Source organism: Nothobranchius furzeri, chromosome 2 (assembly GCF_043380555.1).
Source record: "Nothobranchius furzeri strain GRZ-AD chromosome 2, NfurGRZ-RIMD1, whole genome shotgun sequence".
Lineage (NCBI taxonomy): Eukaryota > Metazoa > Chordata > Actinopteri > Cyprinodontiformes > Nothobranchiidae > Nothobranchius > Nothobranchius furzeri.
The window spans coordinates 65,656,452-65,670,850 of record NC_091742.1 but is presented as its reverse complement, the minus strand read 5'-3'; the positions used below and the strand labels follow the sequence as shown (position 1 = coordinate 65,670,850).

Below are 14,399 nucleotides of genomic sequence, written 5' to 3'. Positions count from 1 at the left end.
TGAAACATCTCTGGAAAATCCCTTCTGTATTTGTCAAGGTATGATTGTGTCGCCCACTGCAAAGACTAGATTCTTGCATATAGAGGTAAAAGGCTAAGTTAAACAGTTGTCTTCATCATTGTTGCTCTTCTTTAGACTCTAACAATTGGCTCCCACCCCATTTCTTGTCTCTAAATGCCAGCACTGAGACATTATTGCTAGGGACAAATAAAAGGAGGTTTATTACCAACAAGTGTGTGCAGTTCGTGTGGAACACCTGGCTTTAAAATTATTCAATGACGAAGCTGTTCAAAGATGTGGTGAAGTGAAAAAAACTGTATTTTATAACAAATTAGTGAAAAAGCTTACAGCACCTGGTATTCCCAAGAGGTCTCCCATACAGGTACTGACCAGGCCCAACCCTGGATTGCTTCCGAGATCAGACGGGATCGGGCTTTTTCAGGGTGGTATGGCCGTAAGCGAAGGACACACCTTGAAAAATCTCTGAAAAATCCCTTGTGTATATGTCAAAGTATGATTGTGTCGCCCACTGCAAAGACTAGATTCTTGCATATGGAGGTAAAAGGCTAAGTTAAACAGTTGTCTTCATCACTGTTGCTCTTTTTTCGAGTAAGAATCGGCTCCCACCCCATTTCTTGTCTCTAAAATGCCAGCACTGAGACATTATTGCTAGGGACAAATCAAAGGAGGTTTATTACCAACAAGTGTGTGCAGTTCGTGTGGAACACCTGGCTTTAAAATTATTCAATGACGAAGCTGTTCAAAGATGTGGTGAAGTGAAAAAAACTGTATTTTATAACAAATTAGTGAAAAAGCTTACAGCACCTGGTATTCCCAAGAGGTCTCCCATACAGGTACTGACCAGGCCCAACCCTGGATTGCTTCCGAGATCAGACGGGATCGGGGGTTTTCAGGGTGGTTTGGCCATAAGCGAAAGACACACCTTGAAAAATCTCTGAAAAATCCCTTGTGTATATGTCAAAGTATGATTGTGTCGCCCACTGCAAAGACTAGATTCTTGCATATGGAGGTAAAAGGCTAAGTTAAACAGTTGTCTTCATCACTGTTGCTCTTTTTTCGAGTAACAATCGGCTCCCACCCCATTTCTTGTCTCTAAAATGCCAGCACTGAGACATTATTGCTAGGGACAATTCAAAGGAGGTTTATTACCAACAAGTGTGTGCAGTTCGTGTGGAACACCTGGCTTTAAAATTATTCAATGACGAAGCTGTTCAAAGCTGTGGTGAAGTGAAAAAAACTGTATTTTATAACAAATTAGTGAAAAAGCTTACAGCACCTGGTATTCCCAAAAGGTCTCCCATACAGGTACTGACCAGGCCCAAACCTGGATTGATTCCGAGATCAGAGGGGATCGGGCTTTTTCAGGGTGGTATGGCTGTAAGCGAAGGAAAAACCTTGAAAAATCTCTGAAAAATCCCTTGTGTATTTGTCAAGGTATGATTGTGTCGCCCACTGCAAAGACTAGATTCTTGCATATAGAGGTAAAAGGCTAAGTTAAACAGTTGTCTTCATCATTGTTGCTCTTCTTTAGACTCTAACAATTGGCTCCCACCCCATTTCTTGTCTCTAAAATGCCAGCACTGAGACATTATTGCTAGGGACAAATCAAAGGAGGTTTATTACCAACAAGTGTGTGCAATTCGTGTGGAACACCTGGCTTTAAAATTATTCAATGACGAAGCTGTTCAAAGATGTGGTGAAGTGAAAAAAAACTGTATTTTATAACAAATTAGTGAAAAAGCTTACAGCACCTGGTATTCCCAAGAGGTCTCCCATACAGGTACTGACCAGGCCCAACCCTGGATTGCTTCCGAGATCAGACGGGATCGGGCTTTTTCAGGGTGGTATGGCCGTAAGCGAAGGACACACCTTGAAAAATCTCTGAAAAATCCCTTGTGTATATGTCAAAGAATGATTGTGTCGCCCACTGCAAAGACTAGATTCTTGCATATGGAGGTAAAAGGCTAAGTTAAACAGTTGTCTTCATCACTGTTGCTCTTTTTTCGAGTAACAATCGGCTCCCACCCCATTTCTTGTCTCTAAAATGCCAGCACTGAGACATTATTGCTAGGGACAATTCAAAGGAGGTTTATTACCAACAAGTGTGTGCAGTTCGTGTGGAACACCTGGCTTTAAAATTATTCAATGACGAAGCTGTTCAAAGCTGTGGTGAAGTGAAAAAAACTGTATTTTATAACAAATTAGTGAAAAAGCTTACAGCACCTGGTATTCCCAAAAGGTCTCCCATACAGGTACTGACCAGGCCCAAACCTGGATTGATTCCGAGATCAGAGGGGATCGGGCTTTTTCAGGGTGGTATGGCTGTAAGCGAAGGAAAAACCTTGAAAAATCTCTGAAAAATCCCTTGTGTATTTGTCAAGGTATGATTGTGTCGCCCACTGCAAAGACTAGATTCTTGCATATAGAGGTAAAAGGCTAAGTTAAACAGTTGTCTTCATCATTGTTGCTCTTCTTTAGACTCTAACAATTGGCTCCCACCCCATTTCTTGTCTCTAAAATGCCAGCACTGAGACATTATTGCTAGGGACAAATCAAAGGAGGTTTATTACCAACAAGTGTGTGCAATTCGTGTGGAACACCTGGCTTTAAAATTATTCAATGACGAAGCTGTTCAAAGATGTGGTGAAGTGAAAAAAAACTGTATTTTATAACAAATTAGTGAAAAAGTTTACAGCACCTGGTATTCCCAAGAGGTCTCCCATACAGGTACTGACCAGGCCCAACCCTGGATTGATTCCGAGATGAGAGGGGATCGGGCTTTTTCAGGGTGGTATGGCTGTAAGCGAAGGAAAAACCTTGAAAAATCTCTGAAAAATCCCTTGTGTATTTGTCAAGGTATGATTGTGTCGCCCACTGCAAAGACTAGATTCTTGCACATAGAGGTAAAAGGCTAAGTTAAACAGTTGTCTTCATCATTGTTGCTCTTCTTTAGACTCTAACAATTGGCTCCCACCCCATTTCTTGTCTCTAAAATGCCAGCACTGAGACATTATTGCTAGGGACAAATGAAAGGAGGTTTATTACCAACAAGTGTGTGCAGTTCGTGTGGAACACCTGGCTTTAAAATTATTCAATGACGAAGCTGTTCAAAGCTATGGTGAAGTGAAAAAAACTGTATTTTATAACAAATTAGTGAAAAAGCTTACAGCACCTGGTATTCCCAAGAGGTCTCCCATACAGGTACTGACCAGGCCCAACCCTGGATTGCTTCCGAGATCAGACGGGATCGGGCTTTTTCAGGGTGGTATGGCCGTAAGCGAAGGACACACCTTGAAAAATCTCTGAAAAATCCCTTGTGTATATGTCAAAGTATGATTGTGTCGCCCACTGCAAAGACTAGATTCTTGCATATGGAGGTAAAAGGCTAAGTTAAACAGTTGTCTTCATCACTGTTGCTCTTTTTTCGAGTAACAATCGGCTCCCACCCCATTTCTTGTCTCTAAAATGCCAGCACTGAGACATTATTGCTAGGGACAAATCAAAGGAGGTTTATTACCAACAAGTGTGTGCAGTTCGTGTGGAACACCTGGCTTTAAAATTATTCAATGACGAAGCTGTTCAAAGATGTGGTGAAGTGAAAAAAACTGTATTTTATAACAAATTAGTGAAAAAGCTTACAGCACCTGGTATTCCCAAGAGGTCTCCCATACAGGTACTGACCAGGCCCAACCCTGGATTGATTCCGAGATCAGAGGGGATCGGGCTTTTTCAGGGTGGTATGGCTGTAAGCGAAGGAAAAACCTTGAAACATCTCTGGAAAATCCCTTGTGTATTTGTCAAGGTATGATTGTGTCGCCCACTGCAAAGACTAGATTCTTGCATATAGAGGTAAAAGGCTAAGTTAAACAGTTGTCTTCATCATTGTTGCTCTTCTTTAGACTCTAACAATTGGCTCCCACCCCATTTCTTGTCTCTAAAATGCCAGCACTGAGACATTATTGCTAGGGACAAATAAAAGGAGGTTTATTACCAACAAGTGTGTGCAGTTCGTGTGGAACACCTGGCTTTAAAAATATTCAATGACGAAGCTGTTCAAAGATGTGGTGAAGTGAAAAAAACTGTATTTTATAACAAATTAGTGAAAAAGCTTACAGCACCTGGTTTTCCCAAGAGGTCTCCCATACAGGTACTGACCAGGCCCAACCCTGGATTGCTTCCGAGATCAGACGGGATCGGGCTTTTTCAGGGTGGTATGGCCGTAAGCGAAGGACACAGCTTGAAAAATCTCTGAAAAATCCCTTGTGTATATGTCAAAGTATGATTGTGTCGCCCACTGCAAAGACTAGACTCTTGCATATGGAGGTAAAAGGCTAAGTTAAACAGTTGTCTTCATCACTGTTGCTCTTCTTTAGACTCTAACAATTGGCTCCCACCCCATTTCTTGTCTCTAAAATGCCAGCACTGAGACATTATTGCTAGGGACAAATGAAAGGAGGTTTATTACCAACAAGTGTGTGCAGTTCGTGTGGAACACCTGGCTTTAAAATTATTCAATGACGAAGCTGTTCAAAGCTATGGTGAAGTGAAAAAAACTGTATTTTATAACAAATTAGTGAAAAAGCTTACAGCACCTGGTATTCCCAAGAGGTCTCCCATACAGGTACTGACCAGGCCCAACCCTGGATTGCTTCCGAGATCAGACGGGATCGGGCTTTTTCAGGGTGGTATGGCCGTAAGCGAAGGACACACCTTGAAAAATCTCTGAAAAATCCCTTGTGTATATGTCAAAGTATGATTGTGTCGCCCACTGCAAAGACTAGATTCTTGCATATGGAGGTAAAAGGCTAAGTTAAACAGTTGTCTTCATCACAGTTGCTTTTTTTTCGAGTAACAATCGGCTCCCACCCCATTTTTTGTCTCTAAAATGCCAGCACTGAGACATTATTGCTAGGGACAAATCAAAGGAGGTTTATTACCAACAAGTGTGTGCAGTTCGTGTTGAACACCTGGCTTTAAAATTATTCAATGACGAAGCTGTTCAAAGATGTGGTGAAGTGAAAAAAAAACTGTATTTTATAACAAATTAGTGAAAAAGCTTACAGCACCTGGTATTCCCAAGAGGTCTCCCATACAGGTACTATCCAGGCCCAACCCTGGATTGATTCCAAGATCAGAGGGGATCGGGCTTTTTCAGGGTGGTATGGCTGTATGCGAAGGAAAAACCTTGAAACATCTCTGGAAAATCCCTTCTGTATTTGTCAAGGTATGATTGTGTCGCCCACTGCAAAGACTAGATTCTTGCATATAGAGGTAAAAGGCTAAGTTAAACAGTTGTCTTCATCATTGTTGCTCTTCTTTAGACTCTAACAACTGGCTCCCACCCCATTTCTTGTCTCTAAATGCCAGCACTGAGACATTATTGCTAGGGACAAATAAAAGGAGGTTTATTACCAACAAGTGTGTGCAGTTCGTGTGGAACACCTGGCTTTAAAATTATTCAATGACGAAGCTGTTCAAAGATGTGGTGAAGTGAAAAAAACTGTATTTTATAACAAATTAGTGAAAAAGCTTACAGCACTTGGTATTCCCAAGAGGTCTCCCATACAGGTACTGACCAGGCCCAACCCTGGATTGCTTCCGAGATCAGACGGGATCGGGCTTTTTCAGGGTGGTATGGCCGTAAGCGAAGGACACACCTTGAAAAATCTCTGAAAAATCCCTTGTGTATATGTCAAAGTATGATTGTGTCGCCCACTGCAAAGACTAGATTCTTGCATATGGAGGTAAAAGGCTAAGTTAAACAGTTGTCTTCATCACTGTTGCTCTTTTTTCGAGTAAGAATCGGCTCCCACCCCATTTCTTGTCTCTAAAATGCCAGCACTGAGACATTATTGCTAGGGACAAATCAAAGGAGGTTTATTACCAACAAGTGTGTGCAGTTCGTGTGGAACACCTGGCTTTAAAATTATTCAATGACGAAGCTGTTCAAAGATGTGGTGAAGTGAAAAAAACTGTATTTTATAACAAATTAGTGAAAAAGCTTACAGCACCTGGTATTCCCAAGAGGTCTCCCATACAGGTACTGACGAGGCCCAACCCTGGATTGCTTCCGAGATCAGACGGGATCGGGGTTTTTCAGGGTGGTTTGGTCATAAGCGAAAGACACACCTTGAACAATCTCTGAAAAATCCCTTGTGTATATGTCAAAGTATGATTGTGTCACTCACTGCAAAGACTAGATTCTTGCATATGGAGGTAAAAGGCTAAGTTAAACAGTTGTCTTCATCACTGTTGCTCTTTTTTCGAGTAACAATCGGCTCCCACCTCATTTCTTGTCTCTAAAATGCCAGCACTGAGACATTATTGCTAGGGACAATTCAAAGGATGTTTATTACCAACAAGTGTGTGCAGTTCGTGTGGAACACCTGGCTTTAAAATTATTCAATGACGAAGCTGTTCAAAGATGTGGTGAAGTGAAAAAAACTGTATTTTATAACAAATTAATGAAAAAGCTTACAGCACCTGGTATTCCCAAGAGGTCTCCCATACAGGTACTGACCAGGCCCAACCCTGGATTGCTTCCGAGATCAGGCGGGATCGGGCTTTTTCAGGGTGGTATGGCCGTAAGCGAAAGACACACCTTGAAAAATCTCTGAAAAATCCCTTGTGTATATGTCAAAGTATGATTGTGTTGCCCACTGCAAAGACTAGATTCTTGCATATGGAGGTAAAAGGGTAAGTTAAACAGTTGTCTTCATCACTGTTGCTCTTTTTTCGAGTAACAATCGGCTCCCACCCCATTTCTTGTCTCTAAAATGCCAGCACTGAGACATTATTGCTAGGGACAAATCAAAGGAGGTTAATTACCAACAAGTGTGTGCAGTTCGTGTGGAACACCTGGCTTTAAAATTATTCAATGACGAAGCTGTTCAAAGATGTGGTGAAGTGAAAAAAACTGTATTTTATAACAAATTAGTGAAAAAGCTTACAGCACCTGGTATTCCCAAGAGGTCTCCCATACAGGTACTGACCAGGCCCAACCCTGGATTGCTTCCGAGATAAAACGGGATCGAGCTTTTTCAGTGTGGTATGGCCGTAAGCGAAGGACACACCTTGAAAAATCTCTGAAAAATCCCTTGTGTATCTGTCAAAGTATGATTGTTTCGCCCACTGCAAAGACTAGATTCTTGCATATGGAGTTAAAAGGCTAAGTTAAACAGTTGTCTTCATCACTGTTGCTCTTTTTTAGAGTAACAATCGGCTCCCACCCCATTTCTTGTCTCTAAAATGCCAGCACTGAGACATTATTGCTAGGGACAAATCAAAGGAGGTTTATTACCAACAAGTGTGTGCAGTTCGTGTGGAACACCTGGCTTTAAAATTATTCAATGACGAAGCTGTTCAAAGATGTGGTGAAGTGAAAAAAAACTGTATTTTATAACAAATTAGTGAAAAAGCTTACAGCACCTGGTATTCCCAAGAGGTCTCCCATACAGGTACTATCCAGGCCCAACCCTGGATTGATTCCAAGATCAGAGGGGATCGGGCTTTTTCAGGGTGGTATGGCTGTAAGCGAAGGAAAAACCTTGAAAAATCTCTGAAAAATCCCTTGTGTATTTGTCAAGGTATGATTGTGTCGCCCACTGCAAAGACTAGATTCTTGCACATAGAGGTAAAAGGCTGAGTTAAACAGTTGTCTTCATCATTGTTGCTCTTCTTTAGACTTTAACAATTGGCTCCCACCCCATTTCTTGTCTCTAAAATGCCAGCACTGAGACATTATTGCTAGGGACAAATGAAAGGAGGTTTATTACCAACACGTGTGTGCAGTTCGTGTGGAACACCTGGCTTTAAAATTATTCAATGACGAAGCTGTTCAAAGCTATGGTGAAGTGAAAAAAACTGTATTTTATAACAAATTAGTGAAAAAGCTTACAGCACCTGGTATTCCCAAGAGGTCTCCCATACAGGTACTGACCAGGCCCAACCCTGGATTGCTTCTGAGATCAGACGGGATCGGGCTTTTTCAGGGTGGTATGGCCGTAAGCGAAGGACACACCTTGAAAAATCTCTGAAAAATCCCTTGTGTATATGTCAAAGTATGATTGTGTCGCCCACTGCAAAGACTAGATTCTTGCATATGGAGGTAAAAGGCTAAGTTAAACAGTTGTCTTCATCACAGTTGCTTTTTTTTCGAGTAACAATCGGCTCCCACCCCATTTTTTGTCTCTAAAATGCCAGCACTGAGACATTATTGCTAGGGACAAATCAAAGGAGGTTTATTACCAACAAGTGTGTGCAGTTCGTGTGGAACACCTGGCTTTAAAATTATTCAATGACGAAGCTGTTCAAAGATGTGGTGAAGTGAAAAAAAACTGTATTTTATAACAAATTAGTGAAAAAGCTTACAGCACCTGGTATTCCCAAGAGGTCTCCCATACAGGTACTATCCAGGCCCAACCCTGGATTGATTCCAAGATCAGAGGGGATCGGGCTTTTTCAGGGTGGTATGGCTGTATGCGAAGGAAAAACCTTGAAACATCTCTGGAAAATCCCTTCTGTATTTGTCAAGGTATGATTGTGTCGCCCACTGCAAAGACTAGATTCTTGCATATAGAGGTAAAAGGCTAAGTTAAACAGTTGTCTTCATCATTGTTGCTCTTCTTTAGACTCTAACAACTGGCTCCCACCCCATTTCTTGTCTCTAAATGCCAGCACTGAGACATTATTGCTAGGGACAAATAAAAGGAGGTTTATTACCAACAAGTGTGTGCAGTTCGTGTGGAACACCTGGCTTTAAAATTATTCAATGACGAAGCTGTTCAAAGATGTGGTGAAGTGAAAAAAACTGTATTTTATAACAAATTAGTGAAAAAGCTTACAGCACCTGGTATTCCCAAGAGGTCTCCCATACAGGTACTGACCAGGCCCAACCCTGGATTGCTTCCGAGACCAGACGGGATCGGGATTTTTCAGGGTGGTATGGCCGTAAGCGAAGGACACACCTTGAAAAATCTCTGAAAAATCCCTTGTGTATATGTCAAAGTTTGATTGTGTCGCCCACTGCAAAGACTAGATTCTTGCATATGGAGGTAAAAGGCTAAGTTAAACAGTTGTCTTCATCACTGTTGCTCTTTTTTCGAGTAAGAATCGGCTCCCACCCCATTTCTTGTCTCTAAAATGCCAGCACTGAGACATTATTGCTAGGGACAAATCAAAGGAGGTTTATTACCAACAAGTGTGTGCAGTTCGTGTGGAACACCTGGCTTTAAAATTATTCAATGACGAAGCTGTTCAAAGATGTGGTGAAGTGAAAAAAACTGTATTTTATAACAAATTAGTGAAAAAGCTTACAGCACCTGGTATTCCCAAGAGGTCTCCCATACAGGTACTGACCAGGCCCAACCCTGGATTGCTTCCGAGATCAGACGGGATCGGGGTTTTTCAGGGTGGTTTGGTCATAAGCGAAAGACACACCTTGAACAATCTCTGAAAAATCCCTTGTGTATATGTCAAAGTATGATTGTGTCACCCACTGCAAAGACTAGATTCTTGCATATGGAGGTAAAAGGCTAAGTTAAACAGTTGTCTTCATCACTGTTGCTCTTTTTTCGAGTAACAATCGGCTCCCACCCCATTTCTTGTCTCTAAAATGCCAGCACTGAGACATTATTGCTAGGGACAATTCAAAGGATGTTTATTACCAACAAGTGTGTGCAGTTCGTGTGGAACACCTGGCTTTAAAATTATTCAATGACGAAGCTGTTCAAAGATGTGGTGAAGTCAAAAAAACTGTATTTTATAACAAATTAGTGAAAAAGCTTACAGCACCTGGTATTCCCAAGAGGTCTCCCATACAGGTACTGACCAGGCCCAACCCTGGATTGATTCCGAGATCAGACGGGATCGGGCTTTTTCAGGGTGGTATGGCCGTAAGCGAAGGACACACCTTGAAAAATCTCTGAAAAATCCCTTGTGTATATGTCAAAGTATGATTGTGTCGCCCACTGCAAAGACTAGATTCTTGCATATGGAGGTAAAAGGCTAAGTTAAACAGTTGTCTTCATCACAGTTGCTTTTTTTTCGAGTAACAATCGGCTCCCACCCCATTTTTTGTCTCTAAAATGCCAGCACTGAGACATTATTGCTAGGGACAAATCAAAGGAGGTTTATTACCAACAAGTGTGTGCAGTTCGTGTGGAACACCTGGCTTTAAAATTATTCAATGACGAAGCTGTTCAAAGATGTGGTGAAGTGAAAAAAAACTGTATTTTATAACAAATTAGTGAAAAAGCTTACAGCACCTGGTATTCCCAAGAGGTCTCCCATACAGGTACTATCCAGGCCCAACCCTGGATTGATTCCAAGATCAGAGGGGATCGGGCTTTTTCAGGGTGGTATGGCTGTATGCGAAGGAAAAACCTTGAAACATCTCTGGAAAATCCCTTCTGTATTTGTCAAGGTATGATTGTGTCGCCCACTGCAAAGACTAGATTCTTGCATATAGAGGTAAAAGGCTAAGTTAAACAGTTGTCTTCATCATTGTTGCTCTTCTTTAGACTCTAACAACTGGCTCCCACCCCATTTCTTGTCTCTAAATGCCAGCACTGAGACATTATTGCTAGGGACAAATAAAAGGAGGTTTATTACCAACAAGTGTGTGCAGTTCGTGTGGAACACCTGGCTTTAAAATTATTCAATGACGAAGCTGTTCAAAGATGTGGTGAAGTGAAAAAAACTGTATTTTATAACAAATTAGTGAAAAAGCTTACAGCACCTGGTATTCCCAAGAGGTCTCCCATACAGGTACTGACCAGGCCCAACCCTGGATTGCTTCCGAGACCAGACGGGATCGGGCTTTTTCAGGGTGGTATGGCCGTAAGCGAAGGACACACCTTGAAAAATCTCTGAAAAATCCCTTGTGTATATGTCAAAGTTTGATTGTGTCGCCCACTGCAAAGACTAGATTCTTGCATATGGAGGTAAAAGGCTAAGTTAAACAGTTGTCTTCATCACTGTTGCTCTTTTTTCGAGTAAGAATCGGCTCCCACCCCATTTCTTGTCTCTAAAATGCCAGCACTGAGACATTATTGCTAGGGACAAATCAAAGGAGGTTTATTACCAACAAGTGTGTGCAGTTCGTGTGGAACACCTGGCTTTAAAATTATTCAATGACGAAGCTGTTCAAAGATGTGGTGAAGTGAAAAAAACTGTATTTTATAACAAATTAGTGAAAAAGCTTACAGCACCTGGTATTCCCAAGAGGTCTCCCATACAGGTACTGACCAGGCCCAACCCTGGATTGCTTCCGAGATCAGACGGGATCGGGGTTTTTCAGGGTGGTTTGGTCATAAGCGAAAGACACACCTTGAACAATCTCTGAAAAATCCCTTGTGTATATGTCAAAGTATGATTGTGTCACCCACTGCAAAGACTAGATTCTTGCATATGGAGGTAAAAGGCTAAGTTAAACAGTTGTCTTCATCACTGTTGCTCTTTTTTCGAGTAACAATCGGCTCCCACCCCATTTCTTGTCTCTAAAATGCCAGCACTGAGACATTATTGCTAGGGACAATTCAAAGGATGTTTATTACCAACAAGTGTGTGCAGTTCGTGTGGAACACCTGGCTTTAAAATTATTCAATGACGAAGCTGTTCAAAGATGTGGTGAAGTCAAAAAAACTGTATTTTATAACAAATTAGTGAAAAAGCTTACAGCACCTGGTATTCCCAAGAGGTCTCCCATACAGGTACTGACCAGGCCCAACCCTGGATTGATTCCGAGATCAGACGGGATCGGGCTTTTTCAGGGTGGTATGGCCGTAAGCGAAGGACACACCTTGAAAAATCTCTGAAAAATCCCGTGTGTATATGTCAAAGTATGATTGTGTTCCCCACTGCAAAGACTAGATTCTTGCATATGGAGGTAAAAGGCTAAGTTAAACAGTTGTCTTCATCACTGTTGCTCTTTTTTCGAGTAACAATCGTCTCCCACCCCATTTCTTGTCTCTAAAATGCCAGCACTGAGACATTATTGCTAGGGACAAATCAAAGGAGGTTTATTACCAACAAGTGTGTGCAGTTCGTGTGGAACACCTGGCTTTAAAATTATTCAATGACGAAGCTGTTCAAAGATGTGGTGAAGTGAAAAAAACTGTATTTTATAACAAATTAGTGAAAAAGCTTACAGCACCTGGTATTCCCAAGAGGTCTCCCATACAGGTACTGACCAGGCCCAACCCCGGATTGATTCCGAGATCAGAGGGGATCGGGCTTTTTCAGGGTGGTATGGCTGTAAGCGAAGGAAAAACCTTGAAACATCTCTGGAAAATCCCTTGTGTATTTGTCAAGGTATGATTGTGTCGCCCACTGCAAAGACTAGATTCTTGCATATAGAGGTAAAAGGCTAAGTTAAACAGTTGTCTTCATCATTGTTGCTCTTCTTTAGACTCTAACAATTGGCTCCCACCCCATTTCTTGTCTCTAAAATGCCAGCACTGAGACATTATTGCTAGGGACAAATCAAAGGAGGTTTATTACCAACAAGTGTGTGCAGTTCGTGTGGAACACCTGGCTTTAAAATTATTCAATGACGAAGCTGTTCAAAGCTATGGTGAAGTGAAAAAAACTGTATTTTATAACAAATTAGTGAAAAACTTACAGCACCTGGTATTCCCAAGAGGTCTCCCATACAGGTACTGACCAGGCCCAACCCTGGATTGCTTCCGAGATCAGACGGGATCGGGCTTTTTCAGGGTGGTATGGCCGTAAGCGAAGGACACACCTTGAAAAATGTCTGAAAAATCCCTTGTGTATATGTCAAAGTATGATTGTGTCGCCCACTGCAAAGACTAGATTCTTGCGTATGGAGGTAAAAGGCTAAGTTAAACAGTTGTCTTCATCACAGTTGCTTTTTTTTCGAGTAACAATCGGCTCCCACCCCATTTTTTGTCTCTAAAATGCCAGCACTGAAACATTATTGCTAGGGACAAATCAAAGGAGGTTTATTACCAACAAGTGTGTGCAGTTCGTGTGGAACACCTGGCTTTAAAATTATTCAATGACGAAGCTGTTCAAAGATGTGGTGAAGTGAAAAAAAAACTGTATTTTATAACAAATTAGTGAAAAAGCTTACAGCACCTGGTATTCCCAAGAGGTCTCCCATACAGGTACTGACCAGGCCCAACCCTGGATTGATTCCGAGATCAGAGGGGATCGGGCTTTTTCAGGGTGGTATGGCTGTAAGCGAAGGAAAAACCTTGAAACATCTCTGGAAAATCCCTTGTGTATTTGTCAAGGTATGATTGTGTCGCCCACTGCAAAGACTAGATTCTTGCATATAGAGGTAAAAGGCTAAGTTAAACAGTTGTCTTCATCATTGTTGCTCTTCTTTAGACTCTAACAATTGGCTCCCACCCCATTTCTTGTCTCTAAAATGCCAGCACTGAGACATTATTGCTAGGGACAAATCAAAGGAGGTTTATTACCAACAAGTGTGTGCAGTTCGTGTGGAACACCTGGCTTTAAAATTATTCAATGACGAAGCTGTTCAAAGATGTGGTGAAGTGAAAAAAACTGTATTTTATAACAAATTAGTGAAAAATCTTACAGCACCTGGTATTCCCAAGAGGTCTCCCATACAGGTACTGACCAGGCCCAACCCTGGATTGATTCCGAGATGAGAGGGGATCGGGCTTTTTCAGGGTGGTATGGCTGTAAGCTAAGGAAAAACCTTGAAAAATCTCTGAAAAATCCCTTGTGTATTTGTCAAGGTATGATTGTGTCGCCCACTGCAAAGACTAGATTCTTGCACATAGAGGTAAAAGGCTAAGTTAAACAGTTGTCTTCATCATTGTTGCTCTTCTTTAGACTTTAACAATTAACTCCCACCCCATTTCTTGTCTCTAAAATGCCAGCACTGAGACATTATTGCTAGGGACAAATCAAAGGAGGTTTATTACCAACAAGTGTGTGCAGTTCGTGTGGAACACCTGGCTTTAAAATTATTCAATGACGAAGCTGTTCAAAGCTATGGTGAAGTGAAAAAAACTGCATTTTATAACAAATTAGTGAAAAAGCTTACAGCACCTGGTATTCCCAAGAGGTCTCCCATACAGGTACTGACCAGGCCCAACCCTGGATTGCTTCTGAGATCAGACGGGATCGGGCTTTTTCAGGGTGGTATGGCCGTAAGCGAAGGACACACCTTGAAAAATCTCTGAAAAATCCCTTGTGTATTTGTCAAAGAATGATTGTGTCGCCCACTGCAAAGACTAGATTCTTGCATATGGAGGTAAAAGGCTAAGTTAAACAGTTGTCTTCATCACTGTTGCTCTTTTTTCGAGTAACAATCGGCTCCCACCCCATTTCTTGTCTCTAAAATGCCAGCACTGAGACATTATTGCTAGGGACAAATC

The 14,399-nt window shown here is 41.6% G+C and overlaps 15 non-coding genes and 15 pseudogenes across 15 annotated transcripts; all 30 read right to left on the bottom strand.

Annotated features, from left to right (window-relative positions):
* Positions 1-341: 341 nt before the first annotated feature.
* Positions 342-460, bottom strand: LOC139066412 (5S ribosomal RNA). The gene has a single exon (XR_011519303.1). It is a non-coding gene; the product is annotated as a 5S ribosomal RNA (ribosomal RNA).
* Positions 461-813: 353 nt separating this feature from the next.
* On the bottom strand, positions 814-932 carry LOC139066555 (5S ribosomal RNA). Its single transcript, XR_011519457.1, has one exon. It is a non-coding gene; the product is annotated as a 5S ribosomal RNA (ribosomal RNA).
* A 353-nt stretch (positions 933-1,285) lies between these two features.
* LOC139067060 (5S ribosomal RNA) lies at positions 1,286-1,404 on the bottom strand (annotated as a pseudogene).
* Positions 1,405-1,760: 356 nt separating this feature from the next.
* LOC139066410 (5S ribosomal RNA) lies at positions 1,761-1,879 on the bottom strand. The gene has a single exon (XR_011519301.1). It is a non-coding gene; the product is annotated as a 5S ribosomal RNA (ribosomal RNA).
* A 353-nt stretch (positions 1,880-2,232) lies between these two features.
* On the bottom strand, positions 2,233-2,351 carry LOC139067059 (5S ribosomal RNA; annotated as a pseudogene).
* Positions 2,352-2,707: 356 nt separating this feature from the next.
* Positions 2,708-2,826, bottom strand: LOC139067643 (5S ribosomal RNA; annotated as a pseudogene).
* A 355-nt stretch (positions 2,827-3,181) lies between these two features.
* LOC139066409 (5S ribosomal RNA) lies at positions 3,182-3,300 on the bottom strand. Its single transcript, XR_011519300.1, has one exon. It is a non-coding gene; the product is annotated as a 5S ribosomal RNA (ribosomal RNA).
* Positions 3,301-3,653: 353 nt separating this feature from the next.
* On the bottom strand, positions 3,654-3,772 carry LOC139066538 (5S ribosomal RNA). Its single transcript, XR_011519438.1, has one exon. It is a non-coding gene; the product is annotated as a 5S ribosomal RNA (ribosomal RNA).
* Positions 3,773-4,127: 355 nt separating this feature from the next.
* On the bottom strand, positions 4,128-4,246 carry LOC139066438 (5S ribosomal RNA). The gene has a single exon (XR_011519338.1). It is a non-coding gene; the product is annotated as a 5S ribosomal RNA (ribosomal RNA).
* A 355-nt stretch (positions 4,247-4,601) lies between these two features.
* LOC139066408 (5S ribosomal RNA) lies at positions 4,602-4,720 on the bottom strand. The gene has a single exon (XR_011519299.1). It is a non-coding gene; the product is annotated as a 5S ribosomal RNA (ribosomal RNA).
* A 355-nt stretch (positions 4,721-5,075) lies between these two features.
* LOC139066981 (5S ribosomal RNA) lies at positions 5,076-5,194 on the bottom strand (annotated as a pseudogene).
* Positions 5,195-5,548: 354 nt separating this feature from the next.
* On the bottom strand, positions 5,549-5,667 carry LOC139066834 (5S ribosomal RNA; annotated as a pseudogene).
* Positions 5,668-6,020: 353 nt separating this feature from the next.
* LOC139067888 (5S ribosomal RNA) lies at positions 6,021-6,139 on the bottom strand (annotated as a pseudogene).
* Positions 6,140-6,492: 353 nt separating this feature from the next.
* Positions 6,493-6,611, bottom strand: LOC139066746 (5S ribosomal RNA; annotated as a pseudogene).
* A 353-nt stretch (positions 6,612-6,964) lies between these two features.
* LOC139067823 (5S ribosomal RNA) lies at positions 6,965-7,083 on the bottom strand (annotated as a pseudogene).
* A 354-nt stretch (positions 7,084-7,437) lies between these two features.
* Positions 7,438-7,556, bottom strand: LOC139066628 (5S ribosomal RNA). The gene has a single exon (XR_011519532.1). It is a non-coding gene; the product is annotated as a 5S ribosomal RNA (ribosomal RNA).
* Positions 7,557-7,911: 355 nt separating this feature from the next.
* On the bottom strand, positions 7,912-8,030 carry LOC139066832 (5S ribosomal RNA; annotated as a pseudogene).
* Positions 8,031-8,384: 354 nt separating this feature from the next.
* LOC139066980 (5S ribosomal RNA) lies at positions 8,385-8,503 on the bottom strand (annotated as a pseudogene).
* A 354-nt stretch (positions 8,504-8,857) lies between these two features.
* LOC139066656 (5S ribosomal RNA) lies at positions 8,858-8,976 on the bottom strand. The gene has a single exon (XR_011519561.1). It is a non-coding gene; the product is annotated as a 5S ribosomal RNA (ribosomal RNA).
* A 353-nt stretch (positions 8,977-9,329) lies between these two features.
* On the bottom strand, positions 9,330-9,448 carry LOC139067354 (5S ribosomal RNA; annotated as a pseudogene).
* A 353-nt stretch (positions 9,449-9,801) lies between these two features.
* On the bottom strand, positions 9,802-9,920 carry LOC139068356 (5S ribosomal RNA). The gene has a single exon (XR_011519955.1). It is a non-coding gene; the product is annotated as a 5S ribosomal RNA (ribosomal RNA).
* A 354-nt stretch (positions 9,921-10,274) lies between these two features.
* Positions 10,275-10,393, bottom strand: LOC139066979 (5S ribosomal RNA; annotated as a pseudogene).
* Positions 10,394-10,747: 354 nt separating this feature from the next.
* Positions 10,748-10,866, bottom strand: LOC139066648 (5S ribosomal RNA). The gene has a single exon (XR_011519552.1). It is a non-coding gene; the product is annotated as a 5S ribosomal RNA (ribosomal RNA).
* A 353-nt stretch (positions 10,867-11,219) lies between these two features.
* Positions 11,220-11,338, bottom strand: LOC139067353 (5S ribosomal RNA; annotated as a pseudogene).
* A 353-nt stretch (positions 11,339-11,691) lies between these two features.
* On the bottom strand, positions 11,692-11,810 carry LOC139068355 (5S ribosomal RNA). The gene has a single exon (XR_011519954.1). It is a non-coding gene; the product is annotated as a 5S ribosomal RNA (ribosomal RNA).
* A 353-nt stretch (positions 11,811-12,163) lies between these two features.
* LOC139066583 (5S ribosomal RNA) lies at positions 12,164-12,282 on the bottom strand. The gene has a single exon (XR_011519485.1). It is a non-coding gene; the product is annotated as a 5S ribosomal RNA (ribosomal RNA).
* A 354-nt stretch (positions 12,283-12,636) lies between these two features.
* On the bottom strand, positions 12,637-12,755 carry LOC139066607 (5S ribosomal RNA). Its single transcript, XR_011519510.1, has one exon. It is a non-coding gene; the product is annotated as a 5S ribosomal RNA (ribosomal RNA).
* Positions 12,756-13,110: 355 nt separating this feature from the next.
* Positions 13,111-13,229, bottom strand: LOC139066537 (5S ribosomal RNA). Its single transcript, XR_011519437.1, has one exon. It is a non-coding gene; the product is annotated as a 5S ribosomal RNA (ribosomal RNA).
* Positions 13,230-13,584: 355 nt separating this feature from the next.
* LOC139067668 (5S ribosomal RNA) lies at positions 13,585-13,703 on the bottom strand (annotated as a pseudogene).
* Positions 13,704-14,058: 355 nt separating this feature from the next.
* Positions 14,059-14,177, bottom strand: LOC139066831 (5S ribosomal RNA; annotated as a pseudogene).
* Between the last annotated feature and the right edge of the window lie 222 nt (positions 14,178-14,399).